We start from the raw sequence: 9,672 nt of genomic DNA on the forward strand, positions 1-9,672 counted from the left end.
AATAGCTCCTCCGAGCAAGCTGCTCTCCCTGGAGAGATTGTGAAGGCGATACACTCAGGTGAATCAATTGTAACGCATGGCAAGGCAGACAATCCGGTTCCACCACAAAACGCGGTAGACTAAAGCGCGCTTGACGAAAGCGCGTACCTGACGTCATCACAGCGCGACGAAAACATCACGCTGTGAGCGGTAAAGTTAAAATTAACGCAAAAACCTTACCCTAACCCCCCCAAACCTAACCCTAAACCTAACCCTAAACCTAACCCTTAACCTAACCCTAAACCTAACCCTAACCCTTAACCTAACGCTAAACCTAACGCTAACCCTTAACCTAACCCTAAACCTAACCCTAACGCTTAACGTAACCCTAACCCTAACCCTAACCCTTAACCTAATCCTAAACCTAAACCTAACCCTTACCTTTACGTGAATCGGCTTGCTTTAAAAGCGCTTTTTAAAGTGCCCTTTTTTCTCCGCGGTCGTATTTGTCATGCTGCTGCTGACGTCAGGTATGCGCTTTAATCGGGCGTGCTTTAGTGAACCGCGGTTTTGTCGTGCCACGGACAATCCATCAGCAAAGCGGTTTATTTATTCAGGACATACAGCTGTCCATCTCAAACACACAACTGGGCATTTTACGGCAATTCAAAATGGGATATAAACAGAATGCCATATAAAACATACAAACCCCTTATAAAAACCATGAAACCCAGCTGCAGTCCTTTGTGATTTTCCCTGTCCAAATTGCATTGCCATCAACGTCTGGAGAGATACCATCCCAAGAGGAGAAAGTTGTGCTGATCCGCTCTAGCAAATTGTCTGGTGACACCATACGGATTAGTGTATTTATTTTCACATAATGCTGTGTGGGCTACCGTCTGTTTTACCAAATGTGTGAAGCGCTCTCTTGCTACCTATAGAGAAAAATAAAATAAAATCTAAGATTAGCATTGTCAGATATCGTTAAAGAATTCCAACTAGATAGCTCTAGAAACACTAGATTGAAGCTATATTACAGGGGTGTCAAACTCAAGACCCGGGGACCGGATCTGGCCTGTCAGGTGCTTAGATGTGGTCCGTGGGACCACTCTGGAGACAGTGAAGGGCCAACCCATGGTGCCTCTGGCAGTGAAAATAGGGCTGTATGCGGCCCTCCCAAGCTTCATTTTTGCTGGCATTGCAGGAAGCTGTCGCAACCTAAAACAGAGCTTGGGAGCTCATTTTCACTAGCAGAGTGCTCAGGCCACCTCAGGTGTCCTCCACAAGAGTAACACTGAGCTGGCCATGCCCACCCTGACCACGCCTACCCTGGCCACACCCACCCCGGTCACCAAGGTCAAACACAACCCTGATGCCTTCAATGAAATTGAGTTTGACACCCCTGCTATAACATGACTAATTCTTCACTGTCATCTAGTTCAAGGATCTCCAACCTTGGCAGCTTTAAGACTTATGGACTGCAACTCCTAGAGTTCTTCAGCCAGTTGGCTGACAAATTCGGGGGGCTGCAGTCCCCAAGTCTTAAAGTTGCCAAGGTTGGAGATCCCTGATCTAGTTAACCCTGCAAACAATCTGGGCATCCAGTTAATGATGGGGGTGCCTTAAAAAAAAAGAAACATTATGGCCCCATGAAATGTATGAAAGATAAGAGGTAATTTACTTATTGATTACAACCATCCATTAGAAATTGTGGGTCTTGATGCAGATTGTGGTATTGGGTGAAACATTGTTGTATCTATAGGAACGGGAATGGAATCTCTTGATGCGTTTAAACGCAGCTCCAATGTACATCTGTTTCACATCTGAGTGGCTAAAGAATGGTTGACTATCCTCTTCTTAAGGGCCCTTTAAATTGTATTTTGGCTGCTGGAGTTGAAGCCACAGCAATTTAAAATGACACCATATTAACTTAAGCAGCTCATGATGCTGCTAATTCCTAGCCAAAGTGGGATCTTGTGCATCAGCAAACACCAGTCATTGTCTAAGGCTATAAAACTCCCACAAAGGGCCAGGCCCCACAGAGCAGGGGAAGGATGGGAGTGGAGGAATGGCAAGTGAAGGGTTGAGCTAATGAGACAGCCGAGCAAGTGATGGTTTTTTATGGGAATCCCGTCCTCATCTCGCTAAAGATGAGTGTCCTGAACATTTGAGTCTCTCTCTCTCTCTCGTTTCTGGTGTTTGATTCCTGATTTCAACAAGCTTGCTGACTCATCAGTCTGTGCAATGCTGGATGCAGAAGGATGGCCTCAGATAAGTCGTTATTTCTCTGGGTCCTGTTTCAAATTGTAAAAACTCATCCTGGAATTTTGAATTTCAAAGGATGGCTAAAGCTTATACGTCCGTTCCAATCTACGGAATGAGTTGAGTTGGAGGGTACATGAAGCCTTAAAAAAAAAGGCACCAGGGGTGAAAATCAGCAGGTTCTGATCAGTTTTGGAGAGCCGGTAGGAGAAATTTTGAGTAGTTCAGAGAACCGGCAAATACCACCTCAGGCTGGCCCCAGAGTGGGGTGGGAATGGAGATTTTACAGTATCCTTCCCCTGGAGTGCGTGGGAATGGGGATTTTGCAGTATCCTTCCCCAGGAGTGGGGTGGGAATGGGGATTTTACAGTATCCTTCCCCAAGAGTGGGTGGGAATGGGGATTTTGCAGTATCCTTCCCCAAGAGTGGGGTGGGAATGGGGATTTTGCAGTATCCTTCCCCAGGAGTGGGGAGGGAATGGGGATTTTACAGTATCCTTCCCCAAGAGTGGGTGGGAATGGGGATTTTGCAGTATCCTTCCCCAGGAGTGGGGTGGGAATGGAGATTTTACAGAATCCTTCCCCAGGAGTGGAGAGGGAATGGGGATTTTGCAGAAGCCTTCCCCTGCCATGCCCACCAAGCCACGCCCACAGAACCGGTAGTAAAAAAAAATGAATTTCACCACTGAAAGGCAGCCTTGCTGCTCATGTGAATTGAGTTTTTTAGAAGACCATAGGGTAGTTTCTCGATCGTGTTTAGGCTTAATCTCAAGCCGGAACATTGTGTGAAGGAAGAAAGAAAAAAAGGATGCCTTTGAAATAATCTGGCTGGGGTATTGTATTCTTTGTCAACGTAACCTTCTAGATGTAGATATGAAAAGTTGGCTCAAGATCTTTGTCCCGGTTTGAGCAGAGACATTTCTGCAAATCATATGGGATGAGACAAAAGCATCACTAGCGGGAACAGAAATTCTTCACACAATGAGATGTGGCAACGGCAATTGGCAAGGAAGGCATGTTGTTTTGTGCTTGAACTCCGTTGCCCTAAGCCTGGCATTGTTAAGCTGAGCACTGTGCGCACTTGCGTTAATGTACCTTGATTTAGGAACTTATTTATTTTAAAAAACTGGGCCAACTCAAGATATTGTGCCCCGAAAGGTGGAATCCTGTGATTGCAATGTTGTGCTGTTATAATTGGGGCTTCATTGTTGTGGCAGATGTTGACACCTTTTCAGGTGAGCAAACGTAAGTGCTACCAAATGTATACACAGTTTTGTTTTTTTCATGATCCTTTACCTGCTTGTAGCATATATTATGGTTATCATAAAAGCTAGACCTCTCTGAAGCTGTTGGCTTGTGCAATTTGACAACCGAAGCCACGCAAATGGGAAATACACAAGGCTTTTGTATTACGTTTTGTAAAATATTATTTGCATTAATAGAAGGATAGAATCAAGGCCATGTGAAGTTCTAGTAGTGCTTTACAAAGCTTTAGTAAGAGCACACTTGGAATATTGCATCCAGTTCTGGTCACCACAATACAAAGTGCAGAGAAGAGCAACAAGGATGATTAGGGGATTAGAGGCTAAACATGTGAAGAATGGTTACAGGAATTGGGTAGAACTAATCTAATGAAAAGAAGGACTAGGAATGACATGATAGCAGCATTCCAATATTTGAGGGGCTCCTACAAAGACGAGAGGGTCAAATAATTTTCCAAGCACTGAAAGGCAAGACAGGAAACAATGGAAACCAAAGGGAGAAGCAATCGCCACCTTGGGAGAGCCAAGGTGGCGCAGTGGTTAAATGCAGCACTGCAGGCTACTGCTAGATCAGCAGGTCAGCGGTTCAAATCTCACCGGCTCAGGGTTGACTCAGCCTTCCATCCTTCCGAGGTGGGTAAAATGAGGACCCAGATTGTTGGGGGCAATATGCTGACTCTCTGTAAACCGCTTAGAGAGGCCTGGAAGGCCTATGAAGCGGTATATAAGTCTACTGCTATTGCTATTGCTATTGCAATCTAGAACTAAGGAGAAATTTACTAATGGTGAGAGCAATCAACCAATGGAATAGCTCCATCACTGGAGGCTTTGAAAAAGAAATTGGACAACCATTTGGCTGAAATTGTATAGTGTAGTGATGGCTAACCACGTCCATAATGCAATAGCAATAGCAGTTAGACTTATATACCGCTTCATAGGGCTTTCAGCCCTCTCTAAGCAGTTTAGAGTCAGCATATTGCCCCCAACAACAATCCGGGTCCTCATTTTACCCACCTCGGAAGGATGGAAGGCTGAGTCAACCCTGAGCCGGTGAGATTTGAACAGCTGGACTGCAAAACTGCAGTCAGCTGATGTAGCCTGCAGTGCTGCATTTAACCACTGCGCCACCTCTGCTCTTATGTGCCCCCCTCCCCATGCACACATTTTAGCAACCCTGCCCGGCTGCTTGGCTTACTCGGTCTCCTGTCCCATGGGAGGGGGGCATTTTTGTCCTCCCCAGACTTTAAAGCAGTGGTTCTCAACCTTCCCAATGCTGTGACCCTTTAAATCAGTTCATGTTGTGGTGACCCCCCAACCATAAAATTGGTGTCTTGGTTCCTAGGACCATCACAAATATGTGTTTTCTGATGGTCTTAGGCGACCCCTGGGAAAGGGTCATTCGACCCTCAAAGGGGTCCCGATCCACAGGTTGAGAACCACTGCTCTAGAGTCTTTCCTTGAGCCTCCAAGAGGGCAAAAATAGCCTTGCCCGAGCTCCGGAGGGCCCTCTGAAGCCGGAAATGGGCCCGTTTCTGGACTCCCGGGAGGCCTGTTTTTTGCCCTCCCAGAGCCTCCATGCAGGCCCTGCACTTACCTGGCATCCAAAACGGGCCGCATGGAGACTCCTGGAACCAAAAACGGAGCACACGCTGCACCCCCATGTGACCCTTGCCACCGCGCATAGACACCCGGTCCCCTGCATCCACACACCCCCACTGCCAGCTCTCTGCGCATGTGCGCGCATCTCCTGCATGCACAGCAGGGACACAAAAATCAGCTGGCTGGCGGAAGATGTGCATGCTTGCGCAGTGGAGCTGAGCTGGGTGAGGCTCACGTGCCCACAGACAGGGGTCTACATGCCACCTGTGCCATGTGTGCCATAGGTTCGCCATCACGAGTATAGGGTCTCCTGTTTGTACTAGAGGACTTCTAAGGTCCCTTCGAACTTTACTAATCTAGAGTTGGATCCTTTACTGATTGAAACTGGGTTTATTTGGGAGAGGCCCTGGTTTGGTCAGCATTCTTGTCTGTGGTCTAAGATTGTAATAAATTGATCGATTGATTTAAAGTTGCCAAGTTTGAAAAACACTGATCTAGAATTTTTAAAACCATTTTGCTAGGATTCCCAGGTATTTCCCCATCCAAGATAAATAAGCAGATCTGGCACTTCTTCTTCTTCTTCTTCTTTTTTTTGGAGTTAGATGTACCCTTTAGCTGGGCCACTTCTCAGATATCTTGACCTCATAGTCTGTAGTAATGAACAAAAATACCTAGGATGGTATAATCACACCAACAGAAGTGATTTCTAAAAGATGAACCAACCTTAGGGTAATAAGTAACAAAGTGAGAAAATATTTGAACTGTATGAGGGATGTGGTAAAAATGTTTTAATTCTTTTAGATGTAATCATTTTACCTTCAGCCAACACTATATTTTAAAATCTGTTTTATACATAAAAGGATTCCTAATTTGTGAGATAAATAGTGTAATATTTCCTCCCAATTCTTTTTTTTTAAATGAAGCTATTGTTGTTGTTGTTGTTGTTAGTTACGAAGTCGTGTCCGACCCATCGAGACCCCATGTACAATGTTCCTCCAGGCATTCCTCTCCTCTACCATCCTCTGGAGTCCATTTAAGCTTACGCCGACTACTTCAGGGACTTCATTCAGCCACCTCATTCTGTTTTCCCTTCTTCTTTTTGCCCTCAATCTTTCCCAGCATGAGGCTCTTTTCCAGGGAGTCCTTCCTTCTCATTAGGTGGCCAAAGTATTTTGAGTTTCATCTTCAGGATCTGGCCTTCTAAAGAGCAGTCAGGGTTGATCTCCTCCAGGATTGACCAGTTTGATCGCCTTGCAGTCCAAGGGACTCATGGGAGTCTTCTCCAGCACCATAGAAATTAAGCCACTAGTTGAACTTTAAAATTAATTTTCAATATTTCCTCATTGGAATTTTTCTCTCTCTATATAAGGAAACAAATATATATGTGAAACAAAAATGAAAATTCGGCTCCAAAGGTATGACTCTTTTTACCAAATGACTAGAAATAGATACCTACAAAATGATGGTGGAAACAACATAGCTGATCAGTTAACTTTAAATATTTCCCAAGCAACGGAATAATACTAATATTTAATTATCTTCTTACACTGGCCACTAGATGGAGAACATATACTATACAGTAAATTCCATCTATTTGATTATAATCTCCTCGTTCAAAATTTAAAATATAAAAGCATTTTTACGATTGAAAAGAACCCAGAGTAAAATTGTTGAATTAGCACTAATCAAAAAGTTGAATTTGATCCATTAAGGATAATCAAAATAGGTCTTCTAAAAAATGTTTGATTTCTTTAAATCTTCTTCCTAGCATTATTCCCGTGCTACGGCAAGGCCCACTTATTTCTTTAAATAACAACTTTTGTTATTTTGTAATATTATTTTGTAAACACTTTTTTCTATATATTTTTTTAGCAAAACTTATAAAAGGATAATCAAGGTAGTGCTGAAGTGTAAACTTAATAGTGCTTTTTTAGGCTCATTTATTAATTTTATTTATTTATTAAATTTGTGTGCCACCCATATTACCTAGATTTACCATGATGATGCAATGGTTAGAATCCAGTATTGTAGGCTAACTCTGTCCACTGTCAGGAGTTCGATCCTGAGTGGATCAGGACTGATTCAGCCTTCTATCTTTCCAAGGTCAGTAAAAAGGGGACCTTGATTGTTGGGGGCAATATGCTGACTCTGTAAACTGCTTAAGGTTAAAGGTAAAGGTTTCCCTGCACATGCGTGCTAGTCATTTCCAGCTGTAGGGGCAATGCTCATCTCCGTTTCTAAGCCAAAGAGCCAGCACTGTCTGAAGATGTCTCCGTGGTCATGTGGCCGGTTATGACTAAAGGCATGTTATCTTCCCACCAAAGGTGGTCCCTATTTTTCTACTTGCATTTCTTACGTGCTTTTGAACTACTAGGTTGGCAGAAGCTGAGACAAATAATGGGACCTATGCGGCACTAGGGATTCAAACCACTGAAGTGCTGACCTTCTGACCGACAAGCTCAGCGTCTTAGCCACTGAGCCACCATGTCCCTTTATACTTTCATATAGTTTGTTACAATTTGTAAAGCAGGCAAGAAGCAAAATCTGTGAACTAAGGCCATGGTCTTTTAAAGTCCTTCTTATTAGGTACAGGTGTTGCAAATTGCATCAGGTTTGGGTAGAGAAAAGGAAGGCTTTTTTTGGACTTTTGCACTGGTACACATTCCCAATTAAAATCAGAAAAACATGAAAGTACCAGCATCTGCTCATTAGAAACTTTGATAAACAGACACAGTTGTAAAGTTGGATCTAAACTGAACCACTTCAAGGTAGGATGGAAAAGATAAAAAAAACAGATGTAGTAACCTAGTCTTCTTTGAACTGCTGGCTTCCAGATGTTTAGGGTCTTAGTTGCCATCTCCAAACTCTGGGTTGTCCAAATGTGCCATTCAAGAAGACTGGATAGCCATTTGTCCAGAATGGCAAAGAGTCACTTCCTTGAGCAGGGGGTTGGACTAGAAGACCCCCAAAGTCCCTTCCAACTCTATTATTCTATGTTCAGCACATCTGAAAGGAACCAGAAGTCAGGAATGGTATCTATAACCATGATAGCGAATCTATGACACCTGTGCCTGAAGTGGCACGTGAAGCCATGTCACCTGGTATGCGCGGCATTGCCTATTCCTCTTCCGGATTTCTGGTGCGCATGTGCATGTGGCTGACCTTTGTGCGTGTGGCAGTGCTGGAAACTGGAAGAACTGGTCTTCCGGCGTGAGCATGCATGCCATCCAGCTGATTGTCATTTGCACATGCACGCTAGAAACCGGAAACCTAGAAGGCCTTATGTGTCCACCAGAAACCGGAAGCTCATTTTCCAGTGCATGCATGCCTCCTGGGCAGCTCCTCTTCTGGGTTGCGGCCCCAACAACTGTGTGAATTGCGGGCAGGTGCTCCATTTTCAGCACTCGGCTAACCGAAAAGGTTAGCCATCACTGCTCTATAATGTTATTAAAATGTTTTCAAAACTGGATATAAAGCGAGGAATCTCCAAATTTCCATTACAGACTTTTTTCCGGGGGAGAAATGTCATGTCCTGACCACTATCCCGTCACACAAGCAGATGGAATAGCATTTCTTTCTCCCTGCTGACAAACGATACACTAATATGCCTGAAACTGACTTGGCCCTGGGAAATATCTATTGAACGGCTTCTTAACCTCGCATTGAAGTCACCAAGTAAGTCTATGTGAACGCATAACATTTGAGGGGCATTTCAGGTAGCCCAGCCCAGCAGAGATTATACTACCTGATGCTTCTCAGGAAACTGAATGAAAAAACTGTTGGGTTTTCAATTCAATTGTATAGATTGTGAGAGATGTGTTTCCGTTTTATTTTTATAGTTATAATGTATGCTGAAGATGGCATTTAATTTCATTGTACGAGGTGCAACAACAATCAAGAAAACTAAATTAAACTAACCTGGCTAACAAGAACATTGCTAAAGGTTAGATGAATGGATTTAGAATTTCATTCTTCCTTACAAGTATGTCTTGTCCATAAGACTTTCAGGAAGAAAATAAAGCTTATTTAGTACAATATTAAATGCAGTCATTGAGGGAGGAGGCTACCTGATCACAAGGCCTGGAAATCCACCTAAAAATTAAAGCATCTTATTGTCTCAACAACGTTGACTTTCACTACTGATAAGAGAATCTCTAGAGAGTATTTGTGTATGTTCCAGCAAACTCTGGAATGCCTTGAGCAATTTCAACTAAACTTGACATACAGATGACTTACTCTCTGGAAAAAAATTCTGTAGGGGTAAGACACCTGTAACTCTCCTCAGGGTGTGTGTTCTCTTAAGATACAGCCTGTTGTGCCATAAAATGGCTTCTACTGTACTGCCATAAAATGCCGAAATGGGAGTTCATGTGTGTGTGTGTGCGGGAAACTGGAAGATGAGCTGCCTGGTGTGAATGCGTGCACCGAGCAGCTGCTCTCCCAGTGTGCACATGTACACAAAGAACAGCTGGCCGGTGCACATGCACACACTGGGAACAAGAAGAGAAGCTGCATGGTGTCTCATGCGCACACCAGAAAGATGATCTTCTGGTTTCCAGTACAGGCATATG

This window comes from Thamnophis sirtalis, unplaced genomic scaffold (assembly GCF_051295495.1).
Source record: "Thamnophis sirtalis isolate CommonGarterSnake01/CBP01778 unplaced genomic scaffold, rThaSir2_p1.2 scaffold_2, whole genome shotgun sequence".
Lineage (NCBI taxonomy): Eukaryota > Metazoa > Chordata > Lepidosauria > Squamata > Natricidae > Thamnophis > Thamnophis sirtalis.